Raw genomic sequence first — 22,519 nt, forward strand, 5'->3', positions numbered from 1 at the left:
ATTTTGTATTGAACATTTTGGGCAAATGGAGAAGAATCTGGAAAATCTGAAACATGGGTTTTGTCCTTAACGGACCAAATTAGTTTTGTGATGAGCAGTTTTCCCAAATATGGTGCGCATTGAGAGAAATAGAAGGTTCTCTGAAGATGTTTTTCTCAGATTCGCTGTGTGGCCATTTTCCAAATTATCCTAGTTTCAATGCCAAATTCGACCTGTTCCTGTTGAATAATTGATGGAAGGATATTTCAGATATGATCTTGCTTATCAATTTGTTGAGAGAAATCTAATTTTGTAATAGAAATCATGTTGTAATCATCTCTGTTGTAACTGCTCTCTGCTCTCTCTCTATTTAAATGAAAACAGAGATTAGAGAAGGAAATTATGGATTCATGATTCATGATGGATGATTAGAAAGAGAATTAGATGGATTGTTAGATTAGAGATAGATAGGGTAGGATAGGAGGAATGAGAGAATTACTATTGAGAAATTGTAACTGTTATTGTTGACTCTCATTGCTGAAGCGGAGAACGAAACTACTGTAATGTTTATGCAATTATTAATATATAAAAACAGTTGGAGTCCCTTGCATCTCCTAGAGTAATCATAACAGTGCATCCTTGGAGGCTAAGGGCCTAGCCATGGAGGATTGACTAGCTATTTGTACCATTACTTTACAGTTCCAGTCGTGTGATGGTTTGATTTAATTCTTATTTCGTTGAATCACATTGCTTTACAGTTTCATGTTTTTACAACGTGCTGTTCTAATATTTTATGAAATTGTTTTATTGCATAAGCTGTGATTGAATCGCGTGGTCATTCCTTTCCATCATAACAGAGATTATTATCCTTTTCAACTTATATTGTTATGTTGCTCATTTCAAATATAATGCTGCGCTGTTCATATTAAGACTTTGATGTTTACTACATATTACGGTTCATTTATATTGAAATAGCTTTATTGTTCATTCCTACTAAATAAGCTTTGCTATTCATTTCTTTCCTGCAAGTATTTGGTTTTGCTTTTAAGTATTATTGCAGTGAGCGTGTTTATTCCATTTCTGTTAGCAGCATTATTGATTTATCATTTCTAGTTATTTGCTTTAGTGTGGGTTGAAAGATCAACAACTGTAAAGGACATTGACTATAGTTGTCTAAGTTCTCAGATTGGAGATCTTGCCTATGATTGATTTTCATTTGCATCTGTTTACAGGGGAGAGAGTTATCATTACCGAGTCCTCGACTGATGTTTGTTTGAGTGAATGATTTAGTTCATAACATTTCAGTTTCTTACTGTTCCAATTAGATTTTGTTTCCAACATTCATTTATCTTTGCTTCTTTAAGCACTATACTACAAAACATTACTCTTGAGTAAATAGCCACCTCAAACTGAGTACACTCTTGAAATAGAAAATCGTCCCTGGGTTGACAACTAATGTGAAGATAATTAGGAGTTAAAAAGACACCTTTTTATCACTAAAAACCTATGTCCAACACAAATATAATCAGGCTCTCCACAACTCGACTAGCCACAACCATTTTTAGGTGGGCTTGGGATTCCAGCCACTATCTCCCATTGATGTGGCCATGCAATTTGCAGCTACTCTGGCATATTTGGCTCATTGTCCAGTCTGAAACCGATAAGGCAAACAAATTCATTGAGCACATCCAACATATCCACCAGAAGGTCCATGAGATTCTGGAGATATCAAATGCCAAGTACAAGCAGTGGCATGATCAACATTTTGTGCCACGCAAGTTTCAAGTGGGTGAAAAAATCCGGTTGCATTTGCAAAAGGAACGCCTTATCGAAGCCTAATGGAAACTCAAGCCACTATGATATGGTCCTTACACCATTACCAAGGTTGTGGGAGATAATGAATTTGAGCTTAGCGTTCCCCCATTCCTTGGCCTGCACCAAGTGTTCAATCTGGACCGCCTTCAACCATACTTCCCACCATTGCTAGACACATCAGACATTCCAGAACAACTCACACCTACAAAGTTAAATCTATATTGCATGGAACAAGCCACAATTTATCAGATCATGGACATGCAGACCAATCACACTCACTAGCAGAAGATCCAACTGTATCGAGTTGTCAAAGCAGGCCAACTCCTTCACGAGGGAAAGTGGCTCACTAGGGACCAAGTTCAACAGAGGTTTCCCCATCTCATGGAGGAACTCAACGCAATGGGGACCATTGCTCCCTAAGGGGGGAGGAATGATCCAGATGTATATCGGTGGCCACCCACAGATTCCACTTGGACCCCCACCATTGTTTCTTTTAGTTTTTTTAGTTTCCTTAATTGTAGCATAGTTTACTATTTTTAGCAGTTTTTTGGGTCCTAAACTTTTGGAGCCGTTTTGAGGCCCTAAACGATGTTTTTCGGGAAATCTTATACCAAAAAATTTAAAAGAAAACCATCTTTTCCATCATAGTCCTTAGAGAGATATTTCTAATGGGGTATCATGTGCGTCAAACAAAGATAATATGACCAAGTCACGACCCCCGGAAGTTGGCTATCTAACTAACCCCAACGGGGCCCATAAAATCTTAGTTTTATATCTCCTCGGGTTAGGGTTTTGGTTATTTAGGGTTTTCTCTTATTTTTCGATAATGAAAAGGCCCTTAATCCTCATTGTAACACAACTTAGAGGCATGTAGCCACCACATCTCTTCTCAGAGATAAGCTACCATCGTCTGAGCTAGTCTTATTTCCATTCTATTTTTAAGCATATTTTAGTATTTGATATTAATGAAATGAAGTGTTATTTCTACAACATCTTTGTATTTATGGTTATATCTGTAATCTGTTGCATTCTTGTTTAAATCCAGATCACATCTCTAGCATTAAAGACACCTTACAGATGAGTACACATGATTTGGTAGAGTTGAAGATACAGTTGAAGGAAATGTTTGACAAGGGATACATTAGGCTAAGTGTATAAGCTTGAGGTGCACCGGTATTGTTTGTGAAGAAGAAAGATGGTACTCTCAAATTATGCATTGATTACAAGAATTTGCACAAACTAACCATCAAGAAAAGATATATGTTACCGAGGATTAATGAATTGTTCGTTCAGTTGAAGGGAGCAGTAGTGTTCTTAAAGATTGATCTGAGATCTGAATACCACCAGGTACGCATCAAAGAGGAGGACATTTACAATAAAACTTTCTAGACCAAGTACGGGAATTATGAATTTGTTGTAGTTCCATTCGATTTGACTAATGCTCGAGTTAAATTTGTGTGCTTGATGAATTGTGTGTTGTGTCCATATTTGGATAAGTTTGTTATTATTTTCGTTGATGACATATTGGTATATTCTAAAAATGAGGAAGAACATTCTGAGCATTTAGCAGTAGTTTTTTTTGAGAGAGCATCAATTGTATGCTAAGCTTAGCAAGTGCAATTTATTTCAGAATGAGGTACATTACTTGGGACATGTTATCTCCAAGGAGGGAATAACAGTAGATCCAGAGAAGATAAGAGCTATCATGGAGTGGGTAGCTCCCAGGAATGTGAATGAGGTGAGATCATTCATGGGGTTAGCAGATTATTACATGAGGTTCATTAGGAACTTCTCGCAAATTTCTTATCCTATTACATCATTTGTTAGGTCCCTATACTACTAGTGTAATCCCTTATTGTTATTAGTACAACCCCCTTATTATATTGTTGTGCCCATGTAGTCCCCATATTGTTATTATTATGCCCCACAGAAGCCCACTATTGTTATTATTGTGCCCTTACATTATTATTGTTATGTCGGCTCTCATTATATTATGACCCCTTAGACTCCTATATATAGAAAGGAAGTCTTTTCATTTGTATCATCTAAGAATTGTTCATTTGTGTAATGTAAAGGAGGTTGCCCCCTCAAAGAGGCTTATTTCTAAGGCATTCATCTATCTTTTCTATCTTTTTGTGAGCTGGTTTCCTAACATTCGGTATCAGAGCTTTGGATTCTAGGGTTTCACTGCTCCAAATAGGTCATCGTGGCATTTTCACTATAAATGTTTTTCTACGATGTTTAAGACGCTAAAAACAAAACCCATTTGGGTTGAAATCGTTATGAACCTCGGCTCTGAATTTTAGAGATTTTCACGCTATATATACGGAGATATGATCTAAGGAAGCTGGCCTTTTTGCAGACTCCCGAATTACATTCCAAAGAGTTGACCTGGGAAAAATAGTCATAACTTTTGTTTTGAGCATCAGATTGAAATTTCATAAGAGGTTACAGAAAGAGGACGAACTGTAGTTTCCTGTGTATATGTTTCAGATCCTAAGGTCAAAACAGTGACGCATGGCACTTCATACAAGTTCGCTCTTCTTAAAAGGTATATAATTAGGTCATCTTGGGATATTTGGCATAACTCTTTCTTGGATAATCAAATTCTGATCAGACTTGTGGGGTTAGAAAGATAACTTAGATATCTATTGTAGGAATAAATTTCAGAACTTGGAGATCTGAAATTATAGAGTTACAGTCGTTTCAAGATCGAGCTCCTAAAATCAAGAAAAATCGAGATGAGGATGTTTGATGGCAAGGATTCGGTAAATTGGATACTACAGATAGAGAACTATTTTGATTTACATGGTGTACCACTATTACAAAAGGTATGTATTGCATCTTCATATTTAGAACAAGATCAATTTTTATGGTATAAAGGGCTTTTTTCTCGTAAACCACTTGTTACGTGGTCAATTTTCACGGAGGAAATTATAACACATTATGAGGATACAAAGAGAAACACCTTCTTTAGAGCAACACCACAACATTTGGAAGAAAAAAGAGAAAAAGGGCTTTGTTACAAAGCGGAAAAAAAAATTATGGCAACAAGGAAGTCTACCCTTCACAACTATAAGGATGGAAGTGTTGTTTCTCTTATCCTTCCACAACCTAAAAGGGTTATACCACAACAATTGGAAGAAAAAAGAGAAAAAGGGCTTTGTTACAATTGTGATAAAAAATGCATTAAAGGTCATAAGTGTGTTGAGAAGAAATTATTTTACATTGATTGTGGAGAGGAGGAAGAAAAGGATCAAGAAATGTCAAAAGAAGAGTATATACACCAGGAACCAACCCCGGAGAAGGAAGAAATGAATCCAACCACATCTTGTAAAGCATTGTAAATAATTACTACTCCTCAAACTCTTAAGATAGAAGGACATATCAAGAAAAAAAAGGTTCGAGAATTGAAAGACCACATCAAGAAAAAAGAAATGAATCCGACCATATGTTGTAATGCAATGGCCAGAATTACAACTCCTCAAAATATCAAGATAGAAGGACATATCAAGAAGAAAAATGTTCAAGAAGTGATACATCACATAGAGCATTAAGAAATGAATCCGACCATATCTTGTAATGCACTAGAAGAAATTACCATTCCTCAAACTCTAAATATAGGACATATCAAGAAGAAAATGATTCAACAAGTGAAAGATCACATTAAGCATCAACAACAAGTTCTCCAACTTTTAAAGGATAACGCCACTTTGGTGCAGAATCGAATGAAACAACAGGCAGATCAACATTGCAATGAAAGAAGTTTTTATGTAGCCGATTGGGTATTTTTATGGTTACATACATACAAACAAACGTCCCTCTAGAAAGCTATTTATGAGAAGGAAATGTTAGCAATACTACACACACTTAAGAAATGGTGACCTTACCTAATGGGAAGACACTTCAAGGTAAAAATGGATCATGATAGTTTTAAATACTTTTTAGAACAAAAATTATCCTCTAAAGAACAACAAAAATGGGTCACAAATATGTTGGGTTATGATTTTGAAATCATTTACAAAAACGGGAATGAAAATGTTGTTGCAGATGCACTCTCAAGAAGGGATGAGGATGTGGAAGCATTATTTTTTGTTATTTCTATTATCTGACCAGATTGGATAAATGAAGCAAGGGATGAATGGAAGAATGATGAAGAAGTGTCTCCACTCATTCAAAAGTTGCAGAAGATCCCAGTTCAAACAATATTGCCAGAACTTGACGAGGAAGGAAAAATCATATTGGAGCCTAGAGCAGTCATAGAAACAAGAACCTGATAGCTACGAAATTGATCAATTTCAGAGTATCTCATAAAGTGGAAGAACTTACCAACTAAATATTCCACATGGGAGGACAAGAATTTTATACAGGAGCATCAAGAACTACTCAAGTGTTGAGGACAACACTTTTTGAAGGAGAGGGACATGTTAGGTCCCTATACTACTAGTGTAAGCCCTTACTGTTATTAGTACAACCTCCTTATTATATTGTTGTGCCCATGTAGTCCCCATATTGCTATTATTGTGCCCCATAGAAGCCCACTTTTGTTATTATTGTGTGCTTACATTATTATTATTATGTCAGCTCTGATTATATTATGACACCTTAGAATCCTATATATAGAAATGAGGTCTTGTCATTTGTATCATCTAAGAATTGTTCATTCGTGTAATGTAAAGGAGGTTGCCCCCTCGAAGAGGCTTATTTCTAAGGCATTCATCTATCTTTTATATCTTTTTGTGAGCTAGTTTCATAACATCATTGTAGAGGAAATATAAGAAGTTTGAATGGGCAGAGGAATTTGAGGCTGGTTTTGAGTTGCTCAAGTAGTTGTTGACACGTCCACCGATGTTAAAAATTGTAGATATGGACAAATAATTTGTATGTACAGATTCTTGCAAGAGAGGACTTGGTGGAGTCCTTATGCAGGAAGGACAGGTGGTGTGCTATGAATCATGAAAACTGAATGAGCACAAGTAGAGCTATGCAATGCATGATCTTGATCTCGCAACGATCATACATGCATTGAAGATGTGGAGTCACTATCTTCTTGGGAGGAGGTGTGTACTGATGAGTGAGCATAGTGGGTTGATATACATGTTTGACCAGCCGAATCTAAACGCTGGAAAAGCTAGATGCTTGACCATGGTCAGTGAGTTTGACTTTGAGATCAGGTGTTATCGGGAAATCTAGCGTCTATTCAGAATTGCTAGTCCCACTAAGATGGGTAGCTATCTTAGAAACAAACAGATTAAAGTTACTTGTTTTTCCTTTACGAGAGAGAGATGAGAAAGAAGCAGAGAGTACCAACCTCAGTCTTCCGCTTGGCTCCTTGCTTGTTTCCTTTCCCCTTTGACAGAATCTCACCACTTCTTCCTCACTTGTCCCGCTTCAAAGAGCACCTCTGGATTCACAACAGCATAATACCATCAAAGCATAGAGATCTTTCACTGTAAACAATATAGGATCAGATATATATTGACCATACAAATGCATATATCAACACAATATTCAGAGATGCACAAGAATATGGAGGAAAACTCAAATAGCTTTATTAGTAAAAGTAGTAGAAGAGAGGATTACAACCACTTCGTTTGACCCAGCACCATCCTCCCAGCTTGAAAGCCCTCTTCACCTCACACAAAGCAAGATCACCCAACAATGTCTTCAAATAGAAACCAACAGCCCCTCTTTGCAAATTACCAAATTCCAACCTTTGGATCTCTGGGATGAGGGATCCATTTATAGATATTTGCAGGGGGTGAGTTAGCTTCTGGGATTTTGATTAGTGTCATCTCTCTGATAGTTCTTGGTTCCACTTGGATATTTTATATCTCTTACTCATCCCTGGGCGAACTCAGAAAGGCAAGTGTCCAATGAGCAGTTTCTAGAAGATTCTCTTGGTTTCCACCTAGAAAACTGCCTATGCCATTTGTCTGCTCTCGCTCATCGTACCCTATAGAAGGGTTTTCCAGTATGCATCACACTTTTTGCATGTGGAAGATGAGATGCATCACACCTTTAGCACTGGGCACTCTGTACGGTCCTTCTTTGACTAGTTCTGAGTAGTTTTTCATGGAGAACTTCTGGGAGATGATGTAATCAGCTGACCTTGCTCCTTTAGGGTATGAAACAACACTTTTAGGGACTTATAAGCCCTTGGTTTATGGACATTTATTATTGGGGTTGCAGTGCCCAAATATGTCTATAACAGTTGCCCCCTAAAGCATGAGGTTGTAAATCCTTTTGATGTCAGGTGAAATGCTTTATAATGAGGATCCGAGGTTTTTTGAACTGGAAGGTGACCTGTAATAAGATACAATACAATACATTATCTTCATAATATTTTTCATGATCTAGCTGAGGTGGGCATTCCCATGCTCAGCTTTGATAAATTCATTTTCATGTACATAGGACAGACAACCATCTATGTGCAGACTGATGATCCTGGTAGAGCCATCATCCCTTAGTTTGGATGATTATCTGTGTAGCAATGATGTACATTTGATGTCTTTATTCTCCTGAATATATCGCAGCCTGGATGGATGAAAATAGATCCGAGGTCTTCAAAACTCATTCAATCTTCGCCCGAAGTACAAGTCGATCCATGTGAATAGATGTTCTGATGTCGAACATGGAAAGACACCGCCTGATTACCAGCCAATAATGTAAGCTTTTAACAAGAGCGAGAGGAGTCACCGATGATATTGATGACCCTCAAGGTATTGTAGTACAATTCACGTGGTGTGAATACATGAGTTGATGTTGAACACCACGTAAAGTCTTTCTGTCGAAGGCCATTAATGTAAACTTGTCGCCGGAAGTGAGAAACTTGCCATTGAGGCATGCAAGCTTCAAAGTACTGGAAGGGTTGTCCCTAGGTCGGCTTCTTGGATAATGAGCTGATGTTGACAAGAAGTGACCCGTCGTAGGAGGGCATAGATGGATCCCACATCTATGACACGAAACAAAGCAAATGATTTTGTAGAGGTGAAAACGATCTAATGATACAAGGTTTAGGGTGGCGGTCATGAAAGAATGAAGCGTGAAGGTATTGCAGCGGATGAGACACAAGATGGGTAGGTGAATTCTCTGAGCGACTTCTCTTGAACATATCAGCGACACTGAAATGGATTGGTAGCGTTAACCCCAAAAGTGGATGGTACAGTGGACCAATGGTAATACGATCGGTGAATGGAATAACCCAACCCGACTCAATCATGGTGATGGAGTGAAAGTGTCATGTTCAAGAGTGACTTGCTACCAATAAATTTTCTTCAAGTTTTCTTCCCAATTTTCCCCAGTCATTTCTGACCAGTACCTCTTTATTTTTGTTAAGCTTGAGGAGGACAACATATGCTTGTTCTATAATTTTCCGTTCGGGCAAACCCGTCGCTATGTTTTGACGAGCCTAGCGACAGTGAAACTCGCTCTTGTTTGAATGGACACGTTTGTCGCTAATGTTTTAACGAGTTTAATGACAAGGATAACTCGGTCCCTTTCAATTTTAGAGAGTCTGAAAAGAGACGAAAAGAAAACTCCAATATTCCTTTTTCATAATATAATCCCTTAAGTCCGGAAAAGTATAAAACAATGCGAAAGGGATGACTTTTCAATAGTTTTAACGAGCCGAACAAGACAAACTCTCAATCTTTTTGTGTAATAATCCCTCAAGTCCAAAAAAATTAAAATCTAGAAGAGGGATAGCACTTCCGATCACTTTAACGAGCTAGAGAGGCCAATTACTCGACAATCTTTTCATATTTTACAAGTGAAATGAAAAGAGCTTAAAGGACACTCGTTTTTCGAGGAACGAGTGATGTTTTTAGATAGCAGCTGGTTCCAGGTAAGGTTTGGAACTTTCCAATCACGACAGTGTAAAGAAGGTGGCTAATAAGATCACTCGTCGCAGTTGTTCCTAAAAAGGTGTAAACAATCAAATGGAGGCGAATGATCAGCTAAAATAGAGTGGAGGTGATGGTAAGAACATGACCAAGGCTCAAAAGCTGATAATAATTCGATCTCAATGGTTATTTACCGGAGGGTGGTTCATTTTTTAATGAGCTTAAACTTTGGTGGAACATATGCTCATTGCTAGGTTTAATTTTTAACGAGCTTGAACTTCGCGTAAAACTGCTCGTGCCAGTCATATAATAAGGATGTCTCATTGATAGGTTCATTTTTTTGGGAGATTGCACCATCCAAAATTATGCTCTGACTCCTTTTATTATGTAAGCTAGGAACAACGAATCCTATGAGTTTAAAGGGTTAAGAACCCACAAACTAAGAAAATAAATGGTCGTTTTTCACTTTCACGCAAAAAGGTTTGCATGCCCCCAGGTATAACGAAGTAGAGTTTCCCAGGTTACCCATCAATTTGCAGACAAAACATTTGTTCTATTGGGAAAGGCCTACCTTTTACAAGTTACCGTTCAATTTGTAGACAAAACATTTGTTCTATCGGGAAAGGCCTACCTTTTCCAAGTTACCCTTCAATTTGCAGACAAAACATTTGTTCTATCGGGAAAGGCCTACCCTCTAACAGAGGTATCTTATTCCGGTCTAATCCCATTTTCCTAAATGGACGGGTGTGTCAGACCAGTTGTATATCCTCTGCAGAAACCTACCCTATACCTGAAGTTTTCCTGCCAAAGTAGGCCAGGGTGCATGCCTCCTCGGTTTCAGTCATGACCACCGAATCACTCACGCTCATCAGGTGGATGGACAGGAGATTGATGAGACATTCCTTGCGCAAAAGGACCTGTTAGGGATGGCATTTGACTATTAGCTATGTGTGAACCATGGAATGAAAGCTGGTCTATGAGCTGGACCACTCTGCCTTCATGCGGAAAACACATTACTGGAAAGAGTGACGAGACAATGGCTCCCATGCTATAAATGTAGTCACGCCCAAGGAATATATTGTAATCTAAAGGTCCTTAGACTACCATTACGTTCAGATAAATGGTTTTCCTTATCAAAGTTAAAGGCAAACTTGGAAGGATCCCTAATGGTCGACTGGTTCCTTTGTCGAAGCCTGTCAAATATCGCATCTCAGGCAAAAGCGATGGCGAACCAAGCACTTTCCAAGCAGTTAAGGAAAGGATACTCACAAAAGCCCCTTCATCTATGATGGTACCAACCATGACCATTTTTTAAGTTTGCACTATGATTCAGAATGGTACATTAGAGGGTAAATGGGGCCTGCCTAGTAGATTTCAATCGAAGGAAACGACTAGGTTGCTTGGAGGTGGGACCGAATAAACGGTCGAATACAACTCTGACGAATTTCCTTCCTGCGATAAAGGAATGGGAAGATTTCCCCCATGTTCATTGGAGTTTGTGTTTACGAAAATAATTTGAACGGTGTCGTCCTCATTCTCTTTGGTGACTGTATCATCTCAAGGTAAATCTTCTGAAGCCAAGATGGGGTCTAATACTGTCTCGACCTGTTGACTTTGGTCCGATGTGGACTCAGAGGGTTTATCTTCAATGATAGGTGCTTCGACTGACAACAAAGGTGGGTCAGTCGGATTTTCAACTAGCAATGGATTCAGCAAGAGTTTCTTGTATCCAGGAGGGAGTCGCTGCGGTGATGCAGGACGATTATCCAAGACTCTTTTAGCTTCGTCCAGGAAGGGACAACAGTGGAGGGCATGATCTCCTTCACACAGTCTGCAGGGAAATTTAGATTTCCCTTTTTCTCTAGTGACTTCGTTTTCACTAGTTGACGGTGTACTCTCAACATGATCGTCAAAGGTTAACGACACCAGATTGTGCAATCGGGGAGACCAGTCCCTTAGGATCCATGGGATGCAAGGACAATCTCAGTGATAGTGGTCTCCTTTGCAGATGACACATGGAGATTTAGGTTTGGACGGTGCAGTGGGTGGATTTTCGTTAGACAATGCACGGTTTCCACTTTTTGCCGTTGGATCCTTCTTCTTCTTCTTCTTAGTTACTTGGTTTTTAGTTTTACTATCTTCACCAAGAGAAGAGGAAGAAGGAGAGGGAGAGACAAACGAAGTAGAAGGTTGGGGGGGAACTTTGGTATCATCTAGTTTCTGATTTGATTATTCAGGAATCACGGTGCTTTGAACAACAGAGGTCAAGAAAAGCCATACCAACAGGCCAATTGTTAGTCCTGGAAGGGACAATGTGGCCATATGAGGTGCACCAACATCTCCCCAAGAGGAGAAAGGACTAAGATTTCCCCCAAGGGGAAATCCTTGGTTGGTGGACTCCATTTTCTCAACCTAAGACCAATGAGGGAACAATGACGTTATTCCGATTAAAATAAATTTTAGACGCTTTGACACAACTTGCTTTTTCAATTTTTAAGAGTTGAGAAAAAGCTAAAGATGACTCTAGTCGCCTTCGATTTTTAATGAGCCTGAAGTGACAAGTGCTCAGATGGACCTTTTCCTTTAAGGAGTCTGAAAAGGAATGAAAGAGACTACTATGGAAATCTAGACAGAGGGATTACCAAACCAATCGCAAAACTGCAGAATACTTTTTACGGTATGGCAGTCAATCTTCCCGAATGCTGTGTTCAGTGCATTGCGATTGATAGGGTGGCAGACACGGTTTCCTAAGGATAAAGGATATAGCCTATTATGGTCTCCCAATATATACTTGACGGTACATGGGAGCACAAGTCCGTACTAGCACTTGTCATCTCAAAGAGGAGGAATCACCCAACCTACGATGAAAGCGACAGTTACCAGGCTTTACGATGCCGGAATACGTCTCTAGCCTAGACTTCTAGATGTTGTGCGTCAGGTTCCAAAGCGTTTTTATGTTCATTGAATTTATTTTACAGTTGATCTTTCTTAAGAAGTTTGCCTTTAAGGTTCAATGCGTGATGTAGATATACAATTCCTAAAATGCAATCTAAGATGATAAACAGTCATTTAATCTTCTTTTTGCAATGAAAATGCTAGCTACTAAGGAAAGAGAAATGAAATCCTTTCAACATAGAGCAGAGAGCACACACTAGATGCACTATCCTAAATCACAATCAACAAGCAGTCTAAATGCAAATGTACATGCATGTATTTGTTTTCCTCTTTCTTAATGTGTGAATGACAAAAAGAATGCTAAATACAAATTTGAATTATCTCTTCTTTCAAAGCGATAGTACTAGCGATTTTCTTTTCAAAAAAGGACAGGAAGGCAAGACGACATTTTGCGATTTTGAATTGAAAACTGCTTTCAACACTTGAAATACTTATAAATTTAGATCAATACAAGAGTAACAGTGTAATCGACTATCAAAAAGAGAATTATTCTTTTCTTTGACTGAAAACGACACTTGCAACACTTTCGAATCAAAAGACGACAGTTCGATTAAGCTACTATTTTGTAAATGAGAACTGTGAATGGCAAAAAATACATTAAAACATTCACAAAACTTTGTACAATGGAGGTTCGATGATGCAAAGAAGGGGGTTTCAATAGTGGTCTACTGATCACAGACAGCAAAACTCCTTAATAAAATTGAAGACAGTGAAGAAAAAACCAAAATCTGGAGGCAGATATAGTCTTGTCTGATAATTGCACCTGTAACACAGGGAAACAGGGATGCATCCCACCTACTGCACACAGGAGGTGCGATGCATCCAGTCTGCCTAAAGGAGAGGGTGCGATGGTCTAGGAATGAGACTTTAACTTGGTTTTTGGTCACAGTTTGCAGTTTAGTTCAGGGATTTAGGCCAAGCAAATGATAGTCAATAACTACAAAGTATAGGGCTGATCTAATGAGGTCACTCAAGCTACCTCTAGGGCACTTAGGATGTTTACAAGTCAATTATTTAGTTCATAAACAAACCTGGAGATTGACTGAAGCAGCGTTGATCTACTTTGCACTTGCATAGAAAATGTAGTTCGAAGGCTAGCTGGCTTAACTTCAGGCTCCGTCTGTGGTTTATGAATCAAACAAATAGAGACAAGCAATCAAACTAATCGCTCCCCAGTGGAGTCGCCATTTTGTTATCGGGAAATCTAGTGTCTATTCAGAACTGCTAGTCCCACTAAGACGGGTAGCTATCTTAGAAACAAACAGATTAAAGTTACTTGTTTTTCCTTTATGAGAGAGAGATGAGAAAGAAGTAGAGATTACCAACCTCAGTCTTCTGCTTGGCTCCTTGCTTGTTTCCTTTCCCCTTTGATAGAATCTCACCACTACTTCCTCACTTGTCCCGCTTCAAAGAGCACTTGTAGATTCACAGCAGCATAATACCGTCAAAGCATAGAGATCTTTCACTGTAAAAAATATAGGATCAAATATATATTGACCATACAAATGCATATATCAACATAATATTCAGAGATACACAAGAATATGGAGGAAAACTCAAATAGCTTTGTTAGTAAAAGTAGTAGAAGAGAGGATTACAACCACTTGGTCTGACCCAACGCCATCCTCCCAACTTGAAAGCCCTCTTCACCTCACATAAAGCAAGATCACGCAACAATGTCTTCAAAGAGAAACCAGCAACACCTCTTTGCAAATTACCAAATTCCAACCTTTGGATCTCTAGGATGAGGGATCCATTTATAGATATTTGCAAGGGGATGAGTCAGCTTCTGGGATTTTGATTAGTATCATCTCTCTGATATTTCTTGGTTCCACTTGGAGATTTTAGATCTCTTACTCATCCCTGGGCAAACTCGGAGAGGAAAGTGTCAAATGAGCAGCTTCTAGAAGATTCTTTGGGTTTCCACCTAGCAAACTGCTTGTGCCATTTGTCTACTCTCGCTCATCTCACCCTATAGAAGGGCTTTCCAGTATGCATAACACTTTTTGCATGTGGCAGGTGAGATGCATCGCACCTTTAGCACTGGGTAGTCTGTATGGTCCTGCTTTGACCAGTTCTGAGTAGTTTTTCATGGAGAACTTCTAGGAGATGATGTAATCAGCTGACCTTGCTCCTTTAGGTTATGAAACAAAACTTTTAGGGACATAGAAGCCCTTGGTTTATGGACATGTATTATTGGGGTTGCAGTGCCCAAATATGTCTATAACATCAGGTACATCAAAGGAAAAGGGAACAGGGTCAAAGATTCCCTTAGCAGGTGGATACATGTAAATCATATAGCAACTATGAATTCCTATGGGACATATCTATAGGATAGGATATTGCAGGCAGGTCAGTAGGATGTCAGGTATATGGAGATTATACACAGGATGCAACATAGTATAGGTACATGTATGTGTAGTGGTATAGGTACAGGTGCAGGTACATAGGGTGCAGACTATTGTCTTGCAATATATGGATTGGTTAGATTTAGGGACAAGATATATGTGATAGGTAGTAGTGAGCTCAAGAATGTGATCTTGAGGGAGTTTCATGCAAAACCATATTCAGGTCACCCAGGTTATCAGAAGACACTAACCACAGTTAAGAAATTTTATTATTGGATGAATCTGAAAAAGGATGAAACAAATTTTGTGGCTAGGTGTTTTGATTGTGAGCATGTAAAGGGAAAGTGTAAGCATCTAGGTGGACTATTACAGCTGCTTGTGATTCCAGAGTGGAAATGGGAGGTCATTTTCATGGACTTTATTATAGGTTTTCTAAGGACAGTGAGACAACATGATTCCATCACAATTGTTGTGGAAAAATTGACAAAGGTAGTGCACTTCATTCCAATGAAGTATACATTCTTAGCTAGTGATGTAGAACAAATTTCATGGAGTTCCAAAGAATATTGTGTCAGACAAGGATGCAAAGTTCACTTCCAAGTTTTGGAGGATTTGTTTGTAGGTTTGGGCACAGAGTTGGCCTTCAATACAACTTATCATCTATAGATAGATGGACAGAAAAAGAGGGTCAATAGGATATTCAAGGACATGTTGAGGATGTACGTGATGCATCAACAACGGAAGTGGGAAGAGTACCTTCCACTGGTAGAGTTTGATTACAACAATGGGTATTAGGAATATTTGAAGATGAGTATGTTTGAGGCATTTTATGGGCGAGTTGCAATACTCCCATTAGTTGGAGCGATCCGGTGAATAGGTTGTTGATTGGACTGGACATGTTGGTATAAATGGAACAATAAATGCAGGTAATTAAGAAGAATTTGAAAGAAACAGAGGATAGGTAGAAAATATATGCAGATTTGAATAGGTTGTTAAAGGAGTTCCAGGTTGGAGAACATGTCTACTTGCACATCAAATCGAATAAGAGCTCCTTGCGGATTGGATCATGTGCCAAGATGGCACCCCAATTTTGTGGACCCTTCAATATTATTGAGAGGATTGGGCCTATAACCTATCGACTTGCACTGCCTTCGACATTGAAAGTCCATGATGTTTTCCATGTGTCATTGCTTAAGAAGTATGTTAAAGATGTCGATCATGTGATTGATTGGTCTGCATTGTAGGTAGAACCATATGGAGAATTCCGACCAGAGCCTTAGTGTATATTGTAGAAAAAGGTTCTCATGCTCCATAATTGAGAAATTGAGCAGGTTAAAGTGAAATGGAAGAACTTTGGGCCATATGAAGCTACATGGGAGATGGTGGATTAGATGCGGGTTATGTATACTTCATTGTTTTCCAATTGAGGCAAAGAAGTTTTGGTATGATGTTTGGTATATGTTTTGGCATATGTTTTAATATATGTACATATGTATATGAATGTAAGTACCACCATGAACTATGTTATAAATCTCCAATAAATGGTATGGGTTTCATGTCATTATAGTTGTCGTATTGTTATGTTGTCATGCTGATTTTCTTTTCAACAGGGTGATCATTGTAAATACTGCATTGAGTTATCTTATAAAGCTCCATGGATAGTATGTTTGATTTTTAACAATTTTCTTGAGGTATAGGTGTGGTTGAACATCGAGGATGATTTTCCCCAAGGGGGAGGGTTTTGTAACATCCTCGGTGAAAATTTCATGTAATAGAAGTTAAAAAAGGAAAACTAATAACCACCGTTGATGGGACACTTATTCCAAGCTGAATGTTGGGCAAGACATCCTATTGTGGGTGTTGATTTGGTTTATTATGGCCAATGAAATTGGCAAAGGAAATGGCTAAGGCTTTGGAAACAAAAAATAGCATTTTTGGCACATTTATTTATGAAAATAAAGGAAATTAGGAGAAAAGGAAGGTGAAAGGTCACATGTTGCATGTGAGGAGGAAAATGAAGGAAAATAATGGAAAATGGAGAAAATGTAGGCCTAATTAATAAAAATTCTTCTAGGGATTAGTTGGTAACCTTTTGTTAGTTCAACTTTGGAGCTCTCTCATTAGTCTCTCTCTCTCTCTCTCTCTCTCTCTCTCACTCTTGGACACTTAGAATTTTCTTGGAGAACTTTGGCATTGGATCAGGAAAGGAAAATAAGGAAAAAAGAAGCAAGGAGAAAGCAAGGAAGAGTAGGATCAAGTAGGTACAATAAGATTCTTTGTAGGTATTGAATTGCATGTGTATTTTCCTTTATAGATTTGACATGCATGGTATTGCATGTGGTTCTTTTATTATTATGGCATGGGTTTTGCCAAGTGTGATAGTGTTTTCAGCCTAGCCTTTTCATTTACGGATAGACGTGGTGTGATGGGGTTCTCATGTTTTGGTTGAGCTAGATTGCCAGATGGATTAAAAGCTGAGTGAGGTGGATATACGAATGGTAGAACACATGGCCTAGTGACCTTTGAACTAGAATTTGGGTTGCAGTAAAGCCATATTTTGTGCTGCCACGGTGGTCCTAGGAATCTTTGCCGGTGAATGGAGGGATATACGGTAAAGCCAAAATGTGTTTTCCCTTGATTAGGCCTAGGAATCCTTGCTTGTGAATGGCAGGATATACAATAAAGCATAGAAGGTGCTATCTCGATTTAGGGCCTAGTAATCACTGGATTAGACTGTGGATTGTGGTAAATCCTTAGAGACTTGGAGACAGGAAAATTCATCACAATGTAGGTGAATTCTGGTGGCATCCATGTTTTTTTTGGCCTAGTGATCTGGTGGAGATCATGATAAATCCTTTTATCACATGTATATTGTGTTGGCCTAGTGATCTGGGATGGATTACGATAAAGCCTAGTTTCTATTAATGAGGGTGAGGTGGTTTGACCTCAGAATGCCCTGGTTGGTTCTTTTGGTTTGATTCCCACATTCATGTTTGGAATATGGAACGGGGGTGAATGTCTGAAGAGAGATTTGGTTCATCCATTTTGTTAGATTTTGCATTCATTAATATGACGTTCTCTCCTTGATATATTATGTATAAATGTACTAGTTTATATGTGGATTTTATGCCTGATGTATCCTTGATAATTCTGTTGTTATTATATTGGGTATACGCTCTATTATGATAGTGATGATGTATGGATTTCCTCATGTTTTGATTAGTAAATGAATAAACAATGTATCTATGACCTAATAGATGATAATACAACTAATGATATAAGAGAACAATGATTCTTAGTGATTCTCAGATAAGTATGAGACCCCTATGCTTAAATCTATTGTTTAAACCCATAGATTACATATTTATGATATGTTTGACGAAATGCTTGACATGGCTAGTAGGGGTCCAGTCAACCCCTTGTTAACATAATTGCATTTGTATCATCATTACCTTGTTATATTTCTGTCCTACAGGTGTCATTTAATTATGATAAGTGACCTAGGTTCTGGGCATGAAAAAGTGGCTCAAATCCCGAGGGCGCTGGCACAACATTGAGCAAAATAGTCCTTGGACGCTGGCATTTGATATTGTGGGAGTGCCCATAGCCTCTGTACATTGTAATGTCATGCTATGGGAGCATCCATAACCCTTTGGATGTTGGCATACCCATAGCATGGAAGAGTCCGAGGGTTAATTGGTCAAAAAACTCAGTGGGACCCAGGCGTTGGTTGTTGGAAAGGTTGGGATGGTCCCTGGGAGTCCTATAGCTGATGTGGAACGTTTTTATGTTTTGTTTCAGTTGATTCCACTTCCTTAAGGTCACATAGGAGGTTGAATCCCATCATAGTAGCCTCTTGTCAGATGTTTACCCTGGTTGGCCAGTTACTTTGGTAGATGTGGGAGGAGGGTGTTACACTATTCAAATACATGGAAAATGGATCTAGCACATTGAACGATTTTAAAACTTTTTTTGTACGGAATGTGAGGCTAGGGAAAGGTCATTGTTGAAATTGATGAGTCTCAAGCATGGTGTGATGCCTTTCTTAGAAGACAAGTTTCTTATTACATCTTTCACTACTTTCCATGGAAGTGTTGTTTTTTATGTTGATGTAAGATTTGAAGGCCTTTTATTTTAGTACACAAACCGTAGGATCGCAAATTGCATGAGGATACTAGGACTAACATCATCTTTCTATGCACTTGTGTGATGCAACATGGCTAGGGGTCACAAACCCTAAGCAAGAAAACAATGCTAGTTTGAAGAGAATGCGTGATAAAATATTTTTGAAGCAGGAGGACTTGTTTGTGTTAATGCTAGGTTTTTGTGGATCTTTGATGGGAGCTAGGGTTTTCATGATTTTACCTTGCTAGAATTTGGAGAGTTAGATATTGTACCAATTTTATGATAAATTTGTTCACATGTGTGTGTTTGTATATATATATATATATATATATATATATATATATATATATATATATATATATATATATATATATATATATATATATATCGTATTGGTGAGCTCCAGTATTGCAGAAATGATGCTACAACTCCTGGGACTCCCTACTTTACTTTTATCAACCCGGTAGTTCGTAACAAACTTGGACGTGATGGTGCTATATGCACAAGTACTAGCTCTTATTGCAGGCTGTCACTTCATCACTTGGCACAAGTTCGCTAGGAGCTTAAGCCAAATTCTATGAGTTCTTAGAAGAAGATTTTAACTGTGATGGATGAAAGTTAACTCAAAAGAGGCTATTCTACTTGCAGAAAGAAGATGAAAGCTGAAAGGAAACACAAGCCCTAGCAAACCCTAGTTTTACCGACTAACCCTACTTGTGCAAGAAAAGAGATGTAAATTACTAAAATGGATGCCATTGACTCTTGAAAAGGTAAAATGCATGTGTTTAGGCTACTTTTGAAGGAAAATATGGAAAAAGCATCTTTTTGTATTTTTGAGCGATTTTATGCAGAATTATTATGCATGTGTTTTAACTATTTGTGACTGTGCAGAGATTTAGAGGCGAAAGAAAATGGAGTGGGTGTTTGCAGGAGGTTGGGAAGGTGTGGAGAGGACATAAGGGGTCCCTAGAACCCTTCTAGAGATTTCCACCATGCTCAGATTTCAAAAAATTGATTGCATGAACTTCTACAGGAGGCTGCAGGGGATCTACAGGAAATTCTACAAGAAGTTCTACAGGAATAGGCCGAAAGTGGTTTTTAGAGGGTTGATGGTGGAAAAATGGCGGGAAAGTGAAAATTAAGGATGGATAGGGATGTTAAGGGGTCCAAGACCTAGTAAATGAAGCTCAGGAGTGAAGAAGATGGTTGGATTTGTTCAAAGGTGAAGGAAACAATGTTGCACAAAAATGTAGAAATTAGGGCAAGTTGGGAGAGTATGGCGAATGGGTGAAGGAAATCATGAGAGAGAGGCTAGAGAAGGTTTTATGATGGAGGAAGGATAGGTTGGAGTGTCTTACAGTTGTTCTGCACACTACTTTCCAAAAATGACCCAAGCAAAGACTAAGAAAACAGAGATTTATCTATTTTGACCTAATTCTAACCTAGAAACCATAAAAGTGATGAACATAAATTTATAGATAGGAATTCATGTAAGAAAGCTATGGAAACTGAGCAAGAACAGATCTAAGCATGAAATCACAACTGATACGAACTTTTCCAACTCAAAATCTAACACTGACAATTGCATTGGAAGGCAAAAACAGTGTTTTTGTGGCAGCAAGTGTGCCTTGGTCTCAATTCATGGTCCCAAGGAGGGAGAAAGGAGATCAAGGACTGCTTGGTAGCCTTTTTGTGGATCTTTTCTATTACCAAACTATCAAATCAACCTGAAGCAAGAACAACTATCTTAATCATAAAAAACAACCTAAGTAACAAAGCAAGATTTAACCTAAATAACAGAAATTATTCTATGAATGCAATAAAAACACATAAAAGTACACAAAGGAGGTACTGGGAACTTGGGTTGGGCCCAACCCCAAGAGCTACAGCCCCCTAGGAAAGATCAGAACTGGTTCAAAGCTGGATTCATCTTCATTGATCAAAAAATAATAGTTACATCACAAAACTGTCTACAAGAAGAAGCTCAAAAATGAGCTGATTACAAGGCTGCACTAAAGTGTGAAAATAGACTATCAAATGGCTAAACTACTAAGGCTTGAAGCCTTCCTATTTATGCAAGTGAGGACTCCCAACAGTCCTCCTAAACTTTAGGAGCTTGGCTGCCCAAAACTGCAGATAACAGCCACTTCACTAGACCTGCTCGGCTGCCCCTTGAAATCATCTTTGGTGGGCTGTTGAACTCTGAGCTGTTGGTGGAGAACTCGAGGAAGGGGTCATTTAGTGCAGGAGACACCCCTCCTATAAATCCTTAGCCTTGTTTCTTCGAATTTGGCTGCCAATCTGCTCATAAATGCCTGGTCTTGGTCCAAAAATGTCCAAAAATCTACAATAAACACGTATTAGACTTTGTGGTAAAGTGACTATTCCCATTCACTCAATTAACATAAATATATTCAAAAGCATGCATAAAACTATGGAGAATGGTGGATTAAATGAGAATGATAGGTAAAATGAGCCCATATAGTTATCCATTTCTGGGGCTCATCAAGTATCTTGCCATCTAAACTTGTGTGATTACAAATTTGAATTTTCTTCTTGCATTGCCTTCAAGTGAAGTAATTTCATAGAATTATTAATTATGTTGATTTGATATAAAATAATGTTGAGATTATTACGCGATGTAATATATAACTTGAAGATATAAGACATATTTTTGTTACAAAAATTATTCTACTAAAATGATTTTCAGACTCGGTATACATTTGGAGAAGTATACCCTAATGCATAAAACTTGTTGCAATTTTAATGGGATCATCAACCACTTGTATCACCAAAAATATTCCTAACTGACATGTATTCATAAACACAATCAAATCACCTTCAAAAATACATGTCATACTGCTCACTTCATAAGTGAAAATCCAACCTAGATGCAAATTTGATTTAGAAATATAAAACTTCAATAGAAAAGAAATAAACAATTTCAATTCATAGGATATGTTCCACACTCACACACACTCAAAATAATCTCAAATGTAAATTTTTAACAAAATGACACAATGTGCTCAATATGCAAAATGAAACCTCATGCTCAAACATGGAAGTAGGGAATATGGTGACCAATATAGACAATGATACTAATATATGAAAGAAATATCATACTAAAAAATTATTGTATGGAATATGATCTCATATATATACAAAATGGGTCTCATTGGTCACTCATTTACGGTGTACACCCTTGCCACCATTACTTGTATCCTAGAAGTTGACCTTTCTCCTCTTACTAGAAGAAGGAGCTTGACTTTCCTTCTTTTTTGGTGTGATTTATCTCTCTTGGGACTACATAGAGAAATAAAATTATCATTAGATTCTTTTCCATAATAAGTTACACATTTAAAAACTAACACATTATAATTCAAGTCCATAAGGCTCATTCAATATGCCATAATTAGTTGGGAGGTTGTCCCTCCTTGTACACACCCCTAAGCT

The sequence above is a fragment of the Pinus tabuliformis genome, chromosome 6 (assembly GCF_031772625.1).
Source record: "Pinus tabuliformis cultivar Carrire ecotype Pingquan chromosome 6, CPIR1, whole genome shotgun sequence".
Taxonomy (NCBI): domain Eukaryota; kingdom Viridiplantae; phylum Streptophyta; class Pinopsida; order Pinales; family Pinaceae; genus Pinus; species Pinus tabuliformis.